This window comes from Octopus bimaculoides, chromosome 14 (genome assembly GCF_046866305.1).
Source record: "Octopus bimaculoides isolate indiv1 chromosome 14, ASM4686630v1, whole genome shotgun sequence".
Lineage (NCBI taxonomy): Eukaryota > Metazoa > Mollusca > Cephalopoda > Octopoda > Octopodidae > Octopus > Octopus bimaculoides.
The window spans coordinates 43320127-43342626 of NC_142941.1; the positions used below are offsets into that span (position 1 = coordinate 43320127).

Genomic DNA, 22500 nt, shown 5'->3' on the forward strand with positions numbered 1-22500 from the left:
CTGATACAGCTAACACTGCTTATATACACACTCTTTTCGTTATCTGTTGCTTCTTTTCACTGGAAGAGTCCAAGAATTATTGAATTATTGTTTAGAATTAACTACATAGAAAAGACAAACAGCCAGAAGAATGAGGAAGAATACATTATAGTTATATAATTAGTTTGAAACAGCAGACTAGCATTCGTCAGGAAGAGAAATACATCTTAAGAATTAAAATCTAGAGTTGAAAGTAATGCTCATCCACCTATTCTATGGCTCCAAAAATGTATTTTGAAATAGTATATCATAGTGAGATTGAAGTCAGTGTCTAGCAATTTATAAATGAAGTTCATTAAATAACATATTAGAAAGTTTCAAAACACCTAGTCAAATATAGATTATGTAATTATATAGCACATGAAAGAGGATCGGCTCTTAGAGCTTACTAATAGACTTTCTAATTATCTAACACAAATAAGAGTCTCAATCCATTCTGCAAATTAACATTAAGAAATGGCCAGCTAATTACAGGTGTTCAGTCAGTAAATTAATGTTAAGAAATGGCCAGCTAATTACAGGTGTTAATTATATTTCTTTGAGAAATGGTCATAATTATGAAGTAATTTATTTACTAAATTAATTATCTTTCTCCATGTTAGCAATGCAATAATTTGGCAGTTTATAACTTCATAATTCCAGCAATTTAAATATATTGCCTTTAGGAATGCTTTAAACTCAATGACCACTGAAGACAAATTTAACGAAACGGTTTCGACAATGCTTTCAATAAGTCGATAACTTCATTCTAGAAACCTTACAATTCATAAAAGGAAAATATTCCAAATGAATTTCTAACATCATTTACCTGAAATTTATTGCATTTTCTTTTCTCTTTATAAAGAAACATTTAAAAATCATTAATAAAGCATACATCTTGGATATAAAAATTCTATTGCAGTACATTGCATATTTCATTTCTTAAATGCATAAGAAAACATTTAATCAAATAAATTACAACTATTCAACAAAGAAAAAAATTTAAATAAGGCGGCAAAGAAAAACATTTTATGATATAATTGTTTTTTCTATTTTCTTTCTTTCTGTGTGATGAACTTAGCTCTGATATATTTGAAGTCTGCAGAATTCTCAAGAAATAAATATAATATAATAAAAAATTTAACTGATTTTCTTTCTGGCTTCAGAGTTTTTCCATTTTCTTTATATTAATCATACATAGCAGTTTCTAATGGTAAGTAGAAGCAAACGATGAATACAGTTTGGAATACAAAATATTTTTCATTTATTTATTTATTTATTTATTTGTTTCCTATTTGTTGGATATTGATATCCAGACTGTATTTGGAAGAAGAAAAAAAAAATAACAGAGTTGAATCAGTAAAACTCTTCAGTGCAAAACCTAGTTATGCATTGTGTAAACCACTCATTAATACATATGCATTTTCACAAAGACATGTGAAGTGATGGACAGAAACGGATTTACATAAAGAATACCCTCTAAATTTCAAGCTAAATAAAATTTAAATTACACTTTCATTTCATACTTATTGTATAGTTATTTCATTCATTGGGTAGTTCATGTTGGTTCTTTGCTGCTATAAAGCTGCGTTTAGTCAAACACATTGAGTAAGTATTTCTATATTCTGAGGGAAAAATTCAAATGAAATGAGATATTGATTCATATGAGTAATAGTTGTATTTTTAAATGTCTTTGCTTTAGTTGGACTATTTACACAATATTAATTAATTTAATATGAGACTAAGACAAACAACTGAATTTAATTTGTGTCAATGAAGTTTGGATATTTCTATGATGCTAGAAATGTTTGAGAATTCTTTAACAGTTATGTGGTTGCAGTTCATAACCAGATGGAAATTTAGAAAATGAAAGGTGTCTCCTGCACCTATATATGTATAAACATACATATATATTTACATATATACATATATGTCTATATATATATACACAGACATGCAGGAAGTAAATAGACACCTTTCATTTTCAAAATTTCTGATCTAAACATCTTAATATGTTTAGAATTTACAATGTAATTATTCTTTTTTATTCCAGGTGCCATTATATTATACATCTGTGAAGAGTAACCATGCCACACACAAAAAAATTCAGCATAATTGTTAGATTTTCAAAGAGGTCGCATTGTTGGGTAATCTGAAGCTGGTCTTAGCCAGCGAAAAATTGCCGAAAATCTTCAAATTTCTCTTGCTACTGTTAAGAGAATTATAGTGCAATTCAAAAGCCAAGGAAAAGAATCAACACATTCTCATCCTGGCCGACCTGGGCTCTCGGAAAGGAAGCTTCGCTGTTTGAAGAGAATCGTGACAGGCTTCTTAGATTGCAAAACAGCTAGAAGCTAGTCCAAGAACCCATGTTACATATCTGCATAAGCTTGGATATTGTGGATGAGCAGCTAGAATAAAACCTCTTCTTCAACCAATTAATATCAAATAAAATATTTTGAAAATTAAAGGTGTCTATTTACTTCCTGCATATCTATGTATGTCTAAAATTTATCTGAGTTTTTGCTAAGATGCATTCTATGAATGTATCAATAAATTGCTGCTGAAACAGCTGTTGTGAATTTTGAACTCCACTTGCGTTCTTGTGTATGTATGTGTGTGTTTAAATACATTGTTCATTTTTACATCAGAGTTTTTATGATAGCAAACATTATTGAGACATTTATCTTGTAGTTGGATGCTCTTTATGAAGATAACCTATACCAGCTTTTCAAGTAAGGGGCCTCTTATTCCATGCTGCTTCAAAGGCATGAAGTGAGTAAGTGATTTATTGACAAGAGAGGGGCCAACAAGAACATCGTGCAAACATCATGACTTTCATCTAAGTGAGTGGCAGATGTAAGCAAGTGCACAAGCATATACAAATATGCACACACACACACACAAATGTATATGTACATATATGCATACACACACACCCACTCACACAAAGATACATACATATGTGTGTGTGTGTGTGTGTGTTGTGCAGGCATAACAATGTGTTTTAGAAGTTTGCTTCCCAACCAAGAGGTGTTGAATTCAGTCCCACGATACGCCATAAAGCTAAACCAGCCTTTCCCATTTTTAATATATATATATATATATATATATATATATATATATATATATATATATATATATATATGTATGTATGTGTGTGGCCATATCACTTGACAATCAGTGTTGGTTTGTTTATGTCCCCATAACTTAGCAATTCACAAGTAGAAACAGATAAACTATGTGCTGGGCCTGAAAAGATAAATACTAAGGCTGACTTGTTCAACTAAACACTTCAAAGTGGTGCTCTGCCTGGCCATAGGCCAAAGACTGAAGTAAACCATAAAAGATAATTGTTTGATCTGCTAGATATAACAACTAAATCTCATTTATATAATATCTACTGTCACAATAGAGATAAGTCCAGGTAAACCTTGGCTCTTTGTTTTGGTGTATCAACTTCAGCATATTTTCAGTCATAGAGAAGAAAGAATCACAAGGACCACATTTTTGTACTCTGTCATGCAAGTCATGGTACAATATGGTCATCTGCTCAAAGATGATCAGAAGCTATAAGAACAGAAGTAATGATCAACTTGAAGATGGTTGGCACAAAATAGTCTTGATTCTGCTAAGATTCACTGCTGATGGTTGACAGTCAATGTGTGTGTGTGTGTGTGTGTGTGTGTGTGTGCATGTGTGTGCCTACTTAGATGCACGGATGTAAATTATATGCGAAGGACAGAGCATTAAATACAACAACGAAGTTGTTGTTTAATCACATGTCCTCCCCATTTGAGAAAAAGCCTATCAACAAAGATTCCAACCATAACCATTTTGTATGTTCTTCTTCTTAGCAAAGCATGTCTTTCCTATTTTAATATAGACTGGTGTAGTTGAGTGAAATTTGGCAGTTATTTCTAGCAGGTATTGTGACCATGTGTGAAGGTTCCTGTTATAGATTGAAAGTACAATAGTGCTATTATGGGATGTTTATTGATGTTTGTTGGTGTTTATAGTTGTTTAATCATATAACTTAAGAAATTAAGTAGTGGAGTTTGGAGCAAATTGCAACTATTAACTCCTTGTATTTGTAACAGTAAGATATGTTATGTAAACACAGCTACAGGAAACAACATTTTTTAAACATCTTTTCTACTATCTGTAACCATTAGTGCTGTAAATGACGATCCTTTATCATTTTGGGGAGAGAGACAGACAGAGAGACAGAGAGAGATATTAGCAAGTAGTAAATTTCTTTGAGTTCTCTGACAATCAAGTATAAGCTTGGTTTCTCATATGGTGATAATGAAGCTTTGTTATCTGATAATAGCTTAAGGTATCTTTAGGTGTTCAGGAAGGCACAACAATGGTTCTTCAACAAAGAGACAATGTGAACATGAACAGGAAATATTATTTTGCCTCAATAATCCTCTTTTGAAGGAGAATAACTTAAAGTTGTTTTGGCAATATATCTGTGAACATTTAAGACTTGTTCTTCCCTTAGGATAGCAATACACATCCTTTAAATGAATCATGTAAAGTCTTATAGTTTCAGATCTTTCAAAACAGAGGGAAACCTCTTAGGTATTTTATAATCACAGCTGATGTAGCAATAGAAAAATATACACAGCATTAGATGTAAGCTATGATTCAGCTTCAAAGATCTTGATAAATAGCCTAATTTTCTTCAGTAGATTAAAAGAGAACGTATTTATCAATATATTTCAACCTTCAAGTTAATGTTAAAGACAAAGAATATGCTGAAAACTACTTTAGAAGTCATAAGTCTATAGACAACAATTTCATAGAAATTCAACACAATTCATATCATTTGTGTAGTTAAAACTTTCCTGGTTACACCAGTTTGTAAGTATATGCTAAATATAATGTAAATGTTTGATCTTAATGATGTTTTCAAAACATTCACATAAATTTTGTTCAAAAGATAACAAAATAATTTAAACATTCATACTAAGCCCTGTATTAGACATGCAATCTTTCAATTCTAATTTTATTGAATTTGTCTCAACTACAAGAAAAGAGAAGACAAACTTCTTGAAGTGAGAAGTGAACATCAAATAAAACTAAATTTTGGATTAAATAAACATAACACATGCACGCACACGCACACACACACACACACAAGCATGCACACACACTCAGGCATACACAAACTTGTTCACTAACATATACATAAACACTTTCAACCACATGCACACTCGCACACACACACATGCATACCTGCACATACATGAACACAGACACACACATGAACACTGACATTTACATGTACACCCACACATATATGCACACTGACATACATATGCATACTCACACACACACACACACACATATATGCATGCATATATATGAACACTCTCACACATGTGCATGCTACTCACACATGCACACCCACATGCATGCACACACACATGCTCACATTTTTGCTGTAAAAAAGAAAAACGCTTTGAAATTATTTAATAAAACAGAAACTATTGAGTTTAAGCGAAGGAGGGAAGGATATCGAAAAATAATTCTTTTTGGTAAAAGCATGTACTGAAAAATAATTCTAAACAGTAAATTTTTATTTTTACTTAACATTGCATGTCTTGAACTAATAATATCAAGTGATACTAGCAATATTAACGTTTCAAGTTTTTTTTTTTTTTTATTTTCCTCTATTTCATTATAAAAAATTTGAAAAATTTTCAATTTCTTCTAATTCACTGCAATGCAGATGATGATGATGATGATGATGATAACAACAACAACAATGATAGTAATAATAAAAATAATGATTTGGGATTTTAAGCATAAATTAATTCAGTAAAGAATCCTCAGGGATTTGAAAAATTTAGTTTGTAAACATCTGAAGATTTGAGTGAATAATGGGATTTCAGAATGTAAAAAAGAACAAAAAAAAAAACAAAAAAAAAACAAAAAAACAGGATATTACAAACTCTCAAAAAATAATAAATAAATAAAATATATAAATAGAAGGTATGTTTGTGTCCAGAAGTCAAAGACAAATTCCTGATTTCTGTTGATGAAATAGCAGCTGTTATCATCGGTGATCGTTGATAGTGAATCTTTTTAATGCCTAAAAACGATGTGGTTTAAACATACACTCATGCAGTCACATGGAACTGAATGCCTTGCTGCACACTTTAACTCAAGCAATTAACCTTAGATGGTTTCATCTCAAAATAGTAATATTTGAGACATGTATTCACTTGGAATAGATTCCTAATATGAGAATTATACATTGGTTGTAATACGCAGAAACAGGTCTGCATGGAGATATGCTGTCAGAATTGTTAGAATTGTTAAACACTGTTGTGTAATACCCAGTAAAACGTGGCAAAGTGTTAAGACAGGAATTTTGACATATGTAATGCACTGAGCATTATTATTATGCTTATTATTAAGGCAGCGAGCTGTCAGAAGCATTAGCACGCCAGGCAAAATACTTAGCAGTATTTCGTCTGTCTTTATGTTCTGAGTTCAAATTCTGCCAAGGTCAGCTTTGCCTTTCATCCTTTTGGGGTCAATAAATTAAGTACCAGTTGTGTACTGGTATCGATCTAATCGACTGGCTCCCCTCCCTAAAACTTTCGGGCCTTGTGCCTAGAGTAGGAAAAAAAACCATTAGCACACCTGGCAAAATGTATAATGGCATTTCGTCCACCTATATGTTCTGAGTTCAAATTTCACCAATTTCAGCTTCGCCTTTCATCATTTCAGGATTGATAAATTAAGTACCAGTGAAACACTGGGGTCGATGTAACTGACTAGTCCCCTCCCAACAAATTTCAGGCCTTGTGCCTTTAATAGAAAAGATTATTATGATCATTATTGTGACATTTCATCTGTGTTTACATTCCAGTCAACTTGCCTTTCATCCTTTCAGGGTCGATAAATTAAGTGCCAGTTAAACTCTGGTGTCGATGTGATCGATTTAACCCCCACCACCACCACCCTGAAATTGCTGGCCTTGTGCCAAAATTTGAAACCATTGTTATTATTATTATTTATTGTCTTTGCACAGCTTCTAACACTGGAAATGTACTACAGCGCCAACTGTTCACTACCAGTGAACTAAGGTAACACCCCTTATTTTTTGAGCACCATCTGGAGTATTCAAACAGTTCCAAGCAGTGCTGTTTTCTGCAAGTGCTCCACCCTTATTGCAGCCCTAATTTGTTCCATTTACTTTCAGCCCCTATTTGTTGCATGTACTTGCAGCCCCTATTTGTTTCATGTACTTGCACCCTGTTTGTTCCATGTACATTATTATTATTATTATTATCATCATCATCATCATCCTTATCATAATTATTATTATTATTATTATTATTATTATTATTATTATTATTAGTAAGGTGGCAAGCTGGCAGAATCGTTAGCGCACTGTACAAAATGCTTAGCTATATTTTACCTGTTGCTGCGTTTCGAGTTCAAATGCAGCTGTAGTCAACTTTGCTTTTCATCCTTTCAGGGTTGGTAAATTTAGTACCAGTGAAACACTGGAGTTGATGTAATTGACTAGTCCCCTCCCACAAAATTTCAGGCCTTGTGCCTATAGTACAGTACAAAAGATTATTATTATTATTATTATCATCATCATCGTCGTCATTGTTGTTGCTGCTGTTGTTGTTGTTGTTATTAACAAAATAAACCAATATGCATGCATTGTATGCTATGTAGTATTTGCCTAGCAATCTATAAGAGATGTTTATAAACTCTGAAGAATTCATCCATTAGACATGGTGCATATCTTGCATCTTACTGATTCAAATATTGCATTAGCTTTGCTTTTGCCAAAAATACTACAAATATATATCAGGTAGAAGCAGCATCTTTCGCAAATGTCAAGTGTAGAAGAAAATTATTTAATTTCATCTTTACCCATTAAATGTTTTAAAGAAGAAAAACTATCAGTAAATTCCAACATATTAAAGCAAGCAGATATTGTGACATTTTTCAAAAAGTACAAAACGATAGCATTGCATTACCTGCATCAATGCCTTGCTTGATGTCAGATTGCTTGAGTTTATTTTTTTTTTTTAATCTCTAAAGTGCAGCTTATATGTAGAATATTATAGTAGCTGTGCCGTCATTGGTTAGAATCTACCAAAAACTGCCAAATACAAATATGTTTCATTATCAGCCAATGCTAATAATATTTCTTTAACATTCTAAGTAGACAGAACTAAAAGCTAAAATATCTGTTGTCAAAGCACCTGCCATATTGCATCAAACAAGCTTTGTGTGTGTGTGTGTATGTGTGTGTGTGTTCTTATTATGAAAATGTGGCAGGTTAAAATCTATAAGGGAAGCAGATTCCACTTTGTTCCTCTGAAGATGACAATTATACTCCTTCAGGTTTATAATGCTGTCCCCCATATACTGTGAGTTAAATATAACTATAACCTATCCTATTCCAAAACTAGAAAGAAAAAAAAGAAAAAAAAAACAGGAAAAGAATTCAGTACCAAGAAATTTATTTTGCTCCTGATTTTTGTATTGCTTTGTATTCATTTTAAAATATGAGTGTAGGAATATAGATTCTTTCTAGTCATTTCCATAGCTGCTGTTGTTGGCCAAAGGCCAGTGGGTTCTGATATTATAAAAATACACCTCATACCTCTTAGCTTCCACACATGTTACATTTGATGACATGTTTGTCATTTCTTTTACATATATATATATATATTTTATACACACACATAGTGTTTCCCAATAAAATGTGTGTTATGTAGGTTTATGTGTGCATGTGTGTGTGCATGTGTATGTGCATGTGTGTGTATGTGTGTATATTCATCATCATCATCATCATCGTTTAACGTCCGCTTTCCATGCTAGCATGGGTTGGACGATTTGACTGAGGACTGGTGAAACCGGATGGCAACACCAGGCTCCAGTCTAATTTGGCAGAGTTTCTACAGCTGGATGCCCTTCCTAACGCCAACCACTCAGAGAGTGTAGTGGGTGCTTTTACGTGTCACCCGCACGAAAATGGCCACGCTCGAAATGGTGTCTTTTATGTGCCACCCGCACAAGCCAGTCCAGGGGCACTGGCAACGATCTCGCTCGAAAATCCTACGGGAGCCAGTCAGGCGGTACTGGCAATGGCCACGCTCAAAATGGTGCATCTCATGTGCCACCCGCACAAGAACCAGTCCAGGGGCACTGGCAACGATCTTACTTGGCTTGCCGGGTCTTCTCACGCACAGCACATTTCCAAAGGTCTCGGTCAGTAGTCATCGCCTCGGTGAGGCCCAATGTACGAAGGTCTTGCCTCACCACCTCAGCCCAGGTCTTCCTGGGCCTACCTCTTCCACGGGTTCCCTCAACTGTTAGGGTGTGGCACTTTTTCACGCAGCTATCCTCATCCATTCTCACCACATGTCCATACCAGCGCAATCGTCTCTCTTGCACGCCACAACTGATGCTTCTAATGTTCAGCTTTTCTCTCAAGATACTTACACTCTGACGGGTATTCACATTGACATTACACATCCAACGGAGCATACTGGCTTCATTCCTTGCGAGCTTACGTATGTCCTCAGCAGTTACAGCCCATGTTTCACTGCCATGTAGCATGGCTGTTCGTACGCATGCGTCATAGTCTGCCTTTTATTCTGAGTGAGAGTCCCTTTGTCGCCAGCAGGAGTAAGAGCTCTCTAAACTTTGCCCAGGCATATTATATATATGTATTACTTATCTTTCAGTCTTATTTGTAAATAATATATATGTATATCTACTATATAAGTATTTATCTATCTATTTATGTGTGTGAGTGAGTGAATGTATGAATACATATAGTACAGATATCTATAGATACATAAATATAGTGTATATATGCATACACATACACACGCAACTCACAAAACACATGTGTACATATGTATAATATATATATATATATACATATATGTATATATATATATATATGAATATATATATACACACATACACACACACACACATATATATATACATAAATATATATGTATATATATATATATTATACATATGTACATATGTGTTTTGTGAGTTATATATATATATATGAGTTTATATATATATGTGTATGTATATGTATATATATATATCTACGTCTATATCCAGTGGCAGACTGGGTCTAAAAATATTGGTTGCCAGGAGACTAAGGGGACACGCCCGTAACTACAATGCTATCATTAAATTTTTTCTTTTTTCTTTTTTTTTTTTTGTCAAAAGTATTCTTTTCAACTGTCTACAAACACAGCCAGGCTGAAATAATTAATGCATTCTTCCAGGAGTGAATAAAAAGTTCTCAAATTTGAGGGGATGGGTCCCTTAGATACTAACATGGACCCCCATATATGGATTCTAATTAACTGTTCAAGGGCCCACTTGCCATCAGGCAAGCTGGCAACCTGGCCAAGTCCACCTCTATATCTATCTATCTATCGATCTATCTATCTATATACATATATGTATATATATATATATATAAAGCTCGTCGAAACGCCGGTGTTAAAACGTGGGTAGCTGATGAAGTAGAATGTTCTCTATGTGGCTCGTGTGTTTTCTCGTCTACGTTTGTTTGCAATGTCCTGTACCCAGATATGCACCTATACATACAGGTGGATGTCGGTATGCACACACCTGTACGTATATATGCATATACTCATTTACTATTTGTTTATATATATATATATATACATACATGTATGTATATATGTATATATCTAAATCTCTCTCACTCTGTATTTATATATATACATTTATGTTGCTAACTTCATAACAATTTAGAAACTTTAAGAGAATAATTAGATAAAACTATAAATAATAGCATAGCATATAAATATCGGGTTTCAACTTTTTATATTCTCTTACTCTCTTTCACTTTTTTAATTGTTTCAGTCATTTGACTGTGGCCATGCTGGGGCACTGCCTTTTTAGTCGAGCTAATTGGCCCTGGGACTTATTCTTTCTAAGCCTAGTACTTATTCTATCAGTGTCTTTTGCCAAACTGTTCAGTTACAGGGACGTAAACACACCAGCATTGGTTGTCAAGCGATGTTGAGGGGACAAACACGCAAACATATACACACACATATATATATATATATATATATATATATATATACGACGGACTTCTTTCAGTTTCCATCTACCAAATCCACTCACAAGGCTTTGGTTAGCTCGAGGCTATAGTAGAAGAAACTTGCCCAAGGTGCCATGCAGTGGGACTGAACCCAGAACCATGTGGTCCATAAGCAAGCTACTTACCACACAGCCACTCTTATGTATATATATATATTTAAATATATATATATATATATATCTGAATATATCCTGTATGTATATATGTATGTGTATATATATATATATATATATATATATATATATATATATATATATATATATACACACACATATATATATATTTATATCTATCTATCTATCAGTTTTGGCAATGGAAACAAAACCTTGCAGTTTTTTTAACACCAGATTGAAAAGAAATGAAAATTTTAAATAAATATATAAAAAAATCTACTTTCAAGGGTAAGAAGAGACTGATACAGAGAGAAAGTTATTTCAATAAAACAGGATATCTTTTATTCTGACAACCAAGGTCATAATTGTCTTTAATTTCTCTATCAACTTGTTTCTTTTCAGATATTTTATATTCTTTAGAGATTACAACTGAAATTTACAATTTATTTATTGTAGCATTAATCATCTATAAACTCTTCATTCTAGAAAATTATGGTTTCTGTTATATCCTCAAAGACCATAAATCTGCAAGTTTTAATGAATTCATAAATTTCCACAATTTGCCGTTTTTTTTTTTTTTTTCCCCTTATTTTTACATTTATTTACTTATCTATTTATTTATTTTTGTTCTCTGTTTCAATTTAAAATTGACACTGTTGTAAAATTAATGTAAATGCTTTGAAATATTTTTTCTTTTCATAAAAAAAAAAAAGAAACATTTATTTGTAAATAGTTTGAAACAGAATGCTCCAATAATTGACTTCAACTATTTGTCAGCATTTTTCAATCTACATTTTAAAACCAATCAATCAGTTAATCAATCAATCTATCAATCAATCAATCAATATAGAATTATTTCCTACAGGCATAATAAATTGAACACTTTGCTTAAAATGTTTCTGCTTAGATATATATCCATCAAAAGGTGACTATTCTCTAATGATTTCAGGAGAAAATCTGAGCACACAATGAAATATGTTACTCAGTAGTACACATGAACGATTATAGAAAACGGTTGCACTACTATATAATTTACTGCTTTGAGATGTAGATTGTGCTGCTCTATGGTACCTGTTAATCTGGTGCATGTAAACAATTACTATAAAAGGAAAAAAAAAGAGCGAAAACTCCCTTTGGTGAAGAATGGCCACAGGATTGTATCAAGAAAGTTCCCCCTCCGAGGCACAAGTCCAGGCAAGGTTGTTTGTGGATGACCAGCAGTTGCCCATGCATACCAGCCTCCCCTCACCTTGCCACCAATATTAACCAAGGGAAAGGCAAAGGCTGATGCAGCTTGGCACCAGTGATGCTGCAACTCATTCCTACAGTTGAGTGAAATGGAGCAAAGTGAAATAAAGTGTCTTGCTTATGAACACAACTCACAGCCCAGATTGAGAATTGAACCCATTACCTCATGACTGTCTGCTCGATCCTCTAACCACTGAGCCATTGCACCTTCACACATAATTACTATAGAGCACAAGAAATGCTGTACTAGCAATAAAATAAAGATTTCTTAGGATTCAGATTAGTAGAAGAAAAAAGAATTGTATGACACTGTGTAGCATTCAGAGTGATGGCATCGTAAACAAAATGAAGTAACACAGTCTGGGAATTGAGACTATGAAATGGGTCAAGTTCTTTAAAACTGCTCAGGTTCTTCAAAATCGGTCATTAGATTAAATAATCAAGCTTGCTTCCCAATCACAGGGTTCTGGGTTCAGTCCCACTGCATGACACCTTGGGCAAGTGTCTTCTACTATAGCCCCGGGCTGACCAAAGCCTTATGAGTGGATTTGGCAGACGGAAACTGAAAGAAGCCCATCGTGTGTATGTATGTGTATGTGTGTCACTTGACAACCAATGTTGGTGTGTTTACGTCCACATAATGCAGCAGTTCAGTATAACATAGAAGTAAGGCTTAGGCTTACAAAGAAAAAATCCTGGGGTTGATTTTTTTGACTCCAACCCTTTAAGGCGGTGCTCCAGCATGGCTGCAGTCAAATGACTGAAACAAGTAAAAGAATAAAAGAGGAAAAAAAGTAATTAATTATACTGACTGAAACTTGAGACAGTAATATCCAAGAGTTGACGATGAGAATGATAATGAATGCATCCAGGATTGCATTATTGTGAGTCCTTCCTTTAAAATTATGAGATTGTCTTTGCTACCTTTGAAACCAGGGAAATGGCCCTTATGAGTCGGTATTAATCGATAAGGTAACTTTATCTTACCTTAAATACAGAAATATAAAGTATTCTGAACTCAAGGAAAAAAACAACTAAATATCTTACTTGCTTGTTAGTCTCAGATTAGCTCTGAACAAGTCATATAATTGTACATAAGCAGTGAGATAAATTGTGTGCATTTTCCTTTCTAGTTATGAACATTCTATATCTTATTTTTCCTTTTGCTCTTGGGACAATGTATCCAAGAGAAGGCATGTGGCTTAGTGGTTAGGGTTTTACATTCACAATCATAAGATTGTGGTTTCTATTCCTAGACAAGGTAGTGTAATGTGCTTTTGAGAAAAACATGTCATTGTGCATTGCTTCTATTTACTCAGCTGTAAATGAGTTATCCTGCAACAGACTGGCATTTCATTCAGAAGGAACGTTGTGATCCTGATGACTTATATGAAAAGCTGTCAACAGGCACTATGTGTTCTAAAACTTGAGACAGTAATATCCAGGAGCTGACAATGAGGATGATAATGAATGCATCGAGGATTGCATTATTGTGTGTCCTTCCTTTAAAATTATGAGATTGCCTTTGCTAAAACTAGCAGCCAATCTCCCTCAAAGTGAGCAAATATGCAGAGGTACCCTTATCTGCTTGACAAATATTTTAGCATAAGAATGATGTGTATTTTAACATATCTGTTTAGTGTCAAGTGATATAAAACAGAAGCTTTGGTGTGTTGAGAATACATACTCTGAGCATGAGTTTAAGGTTGGCACCTTCTATGAAATTTCGATAACATTATTAGTTTACCCTGTCTCAAGACTAGAATTTATTTCTTTGAAAAATGGACCCAAGAGAAGGAGCGTAATCTCAGAAATGGCCAATAAGTTCAGAAAGCCGACTTAATAGCCATTCAAACATGTAGCCTTGGCCATAATATAAATCAGTCTTTGGTTGGAAAATGTCAAGAAAATGATCAAAATATATTTAATGATACTACTAACAGTTGCTAGAAATTTGCAGTCATATAGTCGTCATAGCATTGGCCAAAGAATTGTATCATAGCCAAATGGTTGCTCAGTTTTATCAAATATAACTTTACTAACAATAAAACTAAATTGTCACATCTTGATCATGTTCAGCAATGAAGAGAATGTGTATGAAAACCGTGTTGTGTCTTCCTGATGACCTAATCCCCTCCTCATGATTTAGTGTTAGTGCTATAAGGTTTCCATTAGATTAAAACCTAATGTATTGAATGCAGAAAGGATAAAACTTCTAGATGTTAATCTGCTACACAAATACAATTACTATATAACGCAAGGAATGCTGTACTAGCAATAAAAATAAAGATTTCATAGCACTCAAATTGTTAAGAGAAAGAAAAGAAATATTGCATGGTATTGTGTGTTATTGTGTTTGCATTGTAAACAAAATGAATTTCAACTGGGAATTGAAACCATGAAGTGGAGCAGATTCATTAAAACTAAATTGTGTGTATATATATATGTCTGACATGTATGAACACGGAAAAGTGGACATTAAAACAATAATGAAGATGAAAATGATGATATATACATATACATATCTATGCATACATCCATATATATATATATAATATACATACATACATACATATACATATATATATATATATATATATATATATATACACACACATGAGAAGAAGAGAAAAATCATCCACACTTTCACCATAACATATTTTTAATATTGTCACACTGCCTTCTGTGCATGCAAGCTTATAGTTGGTACTATTACAGTCACGTGATCGAGGTTTGAGCACAATCACATCATTTTTCTTTCTGGCTTTCCAGTGTAATCATGGCTGCTCCACTGTCTCTGTGTTGTGCACTGTCCCCACATTGTGCCAAAAGCCTCCATTGATGGCAACAATTGTTCCAGTTGATACAATCAAGCAAGCAGCTTGCTCATGAAATTAAAGTGCAAGTGGCTGAGCACTCCACAGATGCCCTGAACAAAGTTCTTAGGGAGATTTAACATGACAGAGAGTATGATATGGCTGGCCATTTGAATTATAGGTATAACTCACTTTTGTCAGCTAAGTAGACTGAAGTAATGAGAAATTAAGTGTATTGCTCAAGGACACAATGTGCCACTGAGAATTGAACTCACGACCTTAGAAATGTGAGAATATCCTACCCACTGAACCATATGTCTTTACAAGCAGCCCAGTCCAGTTATACCACTGCCTTTGAACCCCTGGGTGGTTGCTAGGCACATGACTGAGTCAGCCTCTGCCCATTAAAGTACCAGTCAAGTACGAAGGTCATTATGAGTCAAGCAATTCTTTCCTCAAGGAAAAAAAAGATTTTCCCACCAGTTTCCAAAATTCTTATTATATACCACTTCATTAATCCGTTGTCCCTTTGCCCCTACTTTTTAACTCTTCATTTGAAATGTCTCCACTTTCCCATAGAGATGATTGTATATACTTTCATGTGATGCCCGTAAAGTTTTAATGGACGCCTTGAACTGTTCCAGCTCCAGGGGCATTAATGCAATCCAAGTGAAAAAAAGGTTTTCTAATCAATGAACAATAGTGATTATTTGTACTGGGAGAGTAGAGGCAAGTCCCTTAACCAAGGATGCTATACTTAGTGTAAATATACTAAATGTTATTTATTTGTGGTTGAAATAAAAGCAAAAACAGACTGAAATATGTCAATAGCATTATTAAAGGATTAAGTAATAAACCCATTGAGTATTCTTTGGTAAATTTCAGGTTTGTGTAAACATTATTCCAATATTTTGATAAAATACTTTGACTTCTTTGAGCAGTAGAATTTTCAATTACATTTAAAATCATTTTAATACACAATGCACAAATGGAATTATTTATATTCAACAGCAAGCAATTTTCTAAAAGACATTCAGAAATATATTTGTAATTACTTCATATTCTAAATATTCCTAAGTTCTTTGCTATATTTCAAGTACCAGCTTAGTTTATCAGCACACAAAGGGAATGGTTTTAGAAGAATATTAACTAGTAAATTGATGAATATATGTCGATCCCCAGAGTATTATGGGTGTGAGGTAAGTGAAGTAAAAGAAGCTTCATTTAGGAATCTAAACCATAACGTTGTGTCAGCTCCCTGAAGACCCATCACTTCTTTTTCAGACACCATCATTATTCTATATACATTTTTTTTCATACTAGCATGGAGAGTTCTACTCCTTCACAGTTTTCTTTTCATTTGTCATAGTCACTTGTCAACTTTGCAAAGTTCAAAACCATAGGATCAGCTTTCACCCCATCTTGTTTAGCTTCCTTCCATTTGAATTATTAGACCATTTTTACCCACCTGTCATCCCCTACATTGGTTTCACACTTTGGCACAAAGCCAGTGATCAGCTGGTATACATACATACATACATATACATATAGTCTGCAGATGCCAAACCAGCAGGGGGACACTGCTGACCTCCCCTGTTCGAAGGTTATAAAGGACACAGGTTTCGTGTGTCACATAGCTAGCTAGAGGCGATGGCTTCTTGGAGCTAATTCACGGCAGCTTTCGTCCTAATTTTGGGACTGCCATGTTGGCTTGGCGATAACTATTAATTTCCAGTACCGCTGTCGTAGTCTCCTTTAGAGAGACTTAGAAATATTAATAACTCTATTATATATATATATATATATATATATATATATATATATATACACATGAGAGGAAGAGAAAAATCATTCACACTTTCACCATAACATATTTTTAATATTGTCACACTGCCTATTGATCCTTTTTAAAAGGATGAAAGGCAAATCAACCCCAGCAGAATTTGAACACAAAACTAAAGACAAATAAAATGTCACTAAGCATTTTGCCTGGCATGCCAACAATTCTGCCACTTCTCTGCCTCTGTCAACCCTCATATTAATTCTATATCTGTACCAGTACCGTCTTCTTTCCTTACACTACAAATAGATCTCTAATGCCTATTTTCTTTGTTTATATCCATGTTTGCATGCTTCAATCATTCATATATGCTGACATTATACATGCAACAGAGCAGGCTCAATTCATTTCTCCCTAGCCTTCACATATCCTCTTATGCTTTCAGTGACCTTGTCTTACTACAATAGCCTCTCACACACATACCATACAATCTGCCCTTTAATCATTAATTCAAACTGAACTGGCACCATAATTGAAACAGAAAAATATTTTTGCCTTGAGAATGGTCAACATTATCCGTTGGAACAAGTTCATTTCATTTACATTACTTATTCTTTTGTAAAGGAACAGATGTATTAACCCCCAATTTTCTGACATCATATTTATTCCTAAATTCTTCTTATGTAAGTAGACAGCTGTTCAAACTTACAGTTGATTTTTTTTTTCTTTTAAATAGACATATTTTCTTCAAATATGCTTTTCACAAAGACACAGATCATTTTATTTGATTCTATTTTATTCTATAGCTGTGTATTGTTGCATGCAAGAAATCATTCCTCCTCCCACCAAATACTCTTGACATGTTTTACTTGATAACCAGAAGTTTATGAAGCAGAAACTATATGCTAACATGCTGAAATTCATTGGTAACAACAACTTTATTCTGTAAGCTTTGAAGACAAAAAAAAATCTCTATAATTTTAAAAGTCAATTCTGGCTCTAACAGAACTCATGTTTAGAAGGAATTTTGATGTAAGTAAAAAAATAAGAAAATAGAAGTTTGTTTTATGAATAAAACAGGTTATGAAAATGATGAGAGCTTTTGAGTTGAAAGGAAGCTCAAGAAAGCTGGATTTGTGACTTAGTATTGGAACCTGCTGGTAGCTTTATGACTTGTATTGCAAATAGTCTTTCTTGTGGACCCAGTAACTGCTTCACTGCATTTATAACAGGCTGGGTGATAAGGGAGTGTTTGTGTAATTTTAGTTACAAAAATAACACAAAATATTTTTGTTTGACAATAGTTGTTTATAAGCAATTTTTCTTGCTAATGTGTATATATTTTGTTGATACATGCACGGGTATACAGAGAGAGAGAGAGAGGGGGGGGGCACACACACACACACACAAACACTCAAGGACTAGTTGAGAAATGTTGAACATAGAAACTGACGTAATCTTAACTGTAGCAGACGATGAAAGTCTTTTGATCAGAAAACATCATAAACATATGAAACAGAATAAACAAATTTGGGAAGATGTATAAGAAACGATTAGTCACACTGTGTCTCCGGTTGTGCAGTATTAACAAGAACGTACATCTTTGGGCATGACAGAGCTAGGGCTTACATACACTTGAACTTAAGCTAGTATTTTGTAAAAATAACAGTAAGGAGATAGTAAGACAAAATGGATAATGGATACCTGAGTGGATGTGGTATGAGATCATCCAGCTCTGAGGAACAGTAGCTTTTACAGGTGCAGGAATAGTTGTGTGGTTCAGAAGTTTGCAATTTCAGGTTCAGTTCCATTGCAAAGCACTGGTACAAGTGGTGCTATCTACTATAGTCCCAACCAGACAAATACCTTATAAGGTATTCACATATCCCAACACATATATTCACACAGAGTTGAAATGCTGTTTGATTTATTTTTTTCAGCGTACAATTTTCATCATCCCACTACCAAGTATGACATCACCCCTTCCTTCCTTTCTCATTCATAAACACAAGAGTATTATTATAGTAGATTGTCTCAGTAACAATGAGAGCTATGAAAAAAATACAAAGCCCAGCATCTGTGTAATTTTTTGCGCAATTCCACCCATCTGTTTGACTGTGAATCCCAAGACAAGAAAGAATCGCCCATGTCAAATTTATATGTATAGATTCATAAACATATATTTATATACTTGTGTGTGTGTGTGTGTGTGTGTGTGTGTGTGCGTGTGTGTGTGTGTGTGTGTGTGTGTGTGTGCTGGTGCTGCATAAATGCATCCATACTGGTGGCATAAAAAAAGTCAACCAGTTCACTCTGTAAAGTGATTAGTCTTAGGAAGGGCATCCAGCCATAGAAGTCATGCCACAACAGACAGTTGGAGTCTGGTCAGCTCCAGATCAAACCCTCAAACCCATGCCAGCGTGAAAAGACGGATGTTAAACGATGATGATGATGATGATACCTTTTAAAAACGACATATCTCTGCCAAAAAGACTTTGTGTGTATATACAGCAATACCAAATGAACAAGAAATCAGTTAAATATAGTATATGATCTCTGTTTACCGTTAACATTAATTGATGCAAATATTGAACTTTTAGTGGGAATGAAAAGCAATCAAATTCAGGTGATTTTTTTTTTTCCTCCTTTGATTGATTAAATATTGGTCTTTTAGTTTGGCAAAATGCCACAAAATTGAAAATAAAAGCGAAGATCTGCGACATTCATTCCACTTTCAAGGTCATAAGTATTAGCTTGGAATAAAAATCCAGGTGAAGCATCAGATGATGATGATGATGATGATGATGAGGAGGAGGAGGAGGAGGAGGAGGAGGAGGAGGTGGAGGTGGTGGAGGTGGATGAGGAGGGGTGGTGGATGAGGAGGTGGTGAGGAGGTGGTGAGGAGGAGGAGGTGGTGAGGAGGAGGTGGTGAGGAGGTGGTGAGGAGGTGGTGAGGAGGAGGTGGTGAGGAGGAGGTGGAGGAGGAGGTAGAAGAGGAGGAGGAGAAAGAGGAAGATGAAGACAATGATGATGACAATGATGATTATGATCATGGTGGTGGTGAGGAGGAGGAGGGTGACGACGATGACAATGATGATGATGGTGATGATGATGGTGATGATGATGATGATGATACTGGTTTCAAATTTTGGTACAGGGCCAGTAATTTTACTGCAGTGGGTACATTGATGACACTAACTTTAGTGTTCAACTGGTGGTTATTCTATCAACCCTGAAGAGATGAAAGGCAAAGTTGACTTTGGTAGGATGTGAACACTCAGAGAGCCTTGCATGAAATGTCCTTTATAGTAAGCTTATGGTATACATATATGCAGGGTGTGATGGGTAAATTGCTGCCATTTTATATTTTTAATTTCACACATGTGCATTGTTTGTTTTTTATTTAATTGACTACACAGTATAGTAGGGTCAGCCGGGCACTGTCTGTGAGAAAAACAGCACCATGACGCAATTCATTCTGTGTTTGGAGATCAATGCCATCAATTGTGATTAAAGTGTGATTAAAGTGTACCGCCCTCTGCTATAAATGAGTGATCGTGAATCAATGTTAGAAATCATTATTTTCAGACTAATCTTAATTATGACTTGTATATGACTACTCATTGCTATGGTTGTTCTTCATTACAATTAGCTTGCCTTTTCTACAATAAGTTGCTTTACCTCAATATTAATGAACTGCATTTTCATAAGACTGATCTTTGTAATGATTGGTCATGACTATGATTGACCTGAGTTCTCTATAAGTTGCTCTATATTAATATTGATTAACTGTATTTCTATAAGGGCTGACCTTTACTATGGCTGATCATCACTATGTCCTCACTATGACTGGCTTGTCTTTTCCATAATTTGTTCCATATTAATATGAATTACATCTGACATAAGACAGCTCTTTGCTATGACTGTTCTTCACAATCTGGCTTGTCTTTTCTATAATAAATCATTCTGTATTAATATAAATTAATAATATCTTTCATAAGACTGGTCTTTGCTATGATAGTTCTTCATTATGACAGACTGGCTTCCTTGCTTTATTTCTATAAAGTTTGCAAATCATATTCAATTACAGTATATGATAGCATGTACCAACAGAAAGACATTTTCAGTTGTTTTTTTCTTAATACTTATAGTTTGGAAATTTGCTTGCTATTTCCCTCTTTTGTGCATATATACAAATACATACATTATATATATGTATGTGTATAGATATATCTATATATATCTATATCTATCTATCTATCTATCTATCTATATATATATATATATATATATATATATATATATATATATATATATATATATATATATATATATATATATGTATCACTCTGCATGTGTGTTTATATAACATCAGTAATAACAACAGCAATAATAATAATGCTGATAATGTTGATGGTGACAATGCTGCTACTGCTGCTGCTGATGATGATGATAATCGCTCACAGTATGTTTGTCCTATGTTATTCATTGTCAATTTCCAAAATTTGTTTCTATAGTAACTTCCATATAGTTGTGGTCTGTTTAACAGCACATGTTTCTTTATTAACTCATATACTGGCCTATCTTCTGCTTTGTGTCATTGCAACAACTGATATTATATCTTGCTGCTTCCCGGGCAGGATATAGCCTTTGACCTTCCATTGATTATTAGCGCTGCTACGGATATGTTCCATTATGTAGAACAGATTGACAGCTGCTTCTGTCAATAGTGACAGTGAAGTAATCCTCACAAGACTCTCTGATAACTACATTTTCAATAATGAAAGAAGACCCTTGACTTTGCTTCTAACCATCAGATTTGGCACAACAATATCCCTATTTGTTCTGTACTCCAACTTCCATTATTTCTTCATCTAAACAGTCAATGTCACTATCTGAAGCAACCTCTCTTGGCAGTTCTACATTCTCACTACAGTAAATCTGCCTACAGGAAAATTGGTTTCCATTCCAAAATTTCTACATCCTCGCTCACTTACTCACTTTTCTGTTTGCTCTCATCTTTTGATCTTTCTTTTTTCTTTTCTTTCTTTCTCTCTCTCTCACTCACATTACATAATGTTTTCTCTCTCCATCTTTCTCTCCTCTTCCTCTCTCTCCTCTTCTCACTCTCTCTCTCTCTCTCCCCTTCTTGTTCTGTTACATTCAAATTCATTTTCACTTTTACCTGTCATAATCTATGAAAAGTCTTTATCAGCCTACAAAACCTCAATACTCAAAAGCTATGAGTACATTTGTGTTCATTTCGCAAATGTTTACCAGACAAAAAAAAAAAAAAAGGAAAAAGAAAGGAAAATGATAGTCTACAAATTCAAAAACTATATTCTGTTATTGATACAAGATGAC

General features: G+C 34.1%; 1 protein-coding gene across 3 annotated transcripts in view; it reads right to left on the reverse strand.

Annotated features, from left to right (window-relative positions):
* Window positions 1–22500, reverse strand: part of LOC106879393 (protocadherin gamma-A4) — a 318370-nt gene that overhangs the window by 115294 nt on the left and 180576 nt on the right. The window contains exon 2 of one of the 3 annotated variants that reach the window (XM_089362738.1): window positions 1–59. This exon is cut by the window's left edge and continues 2 nt beyond it. The exons of the other annotated variants lie outside the window; for them this stretch is intronic. The gene's annotated coding sequence lies outside the window, so the exon portion shown is untranslated. The remainder of the gene's footprint in view (window positions 60–22500) is intronic. 3 annotated transcript variants of the gene reach the window in all.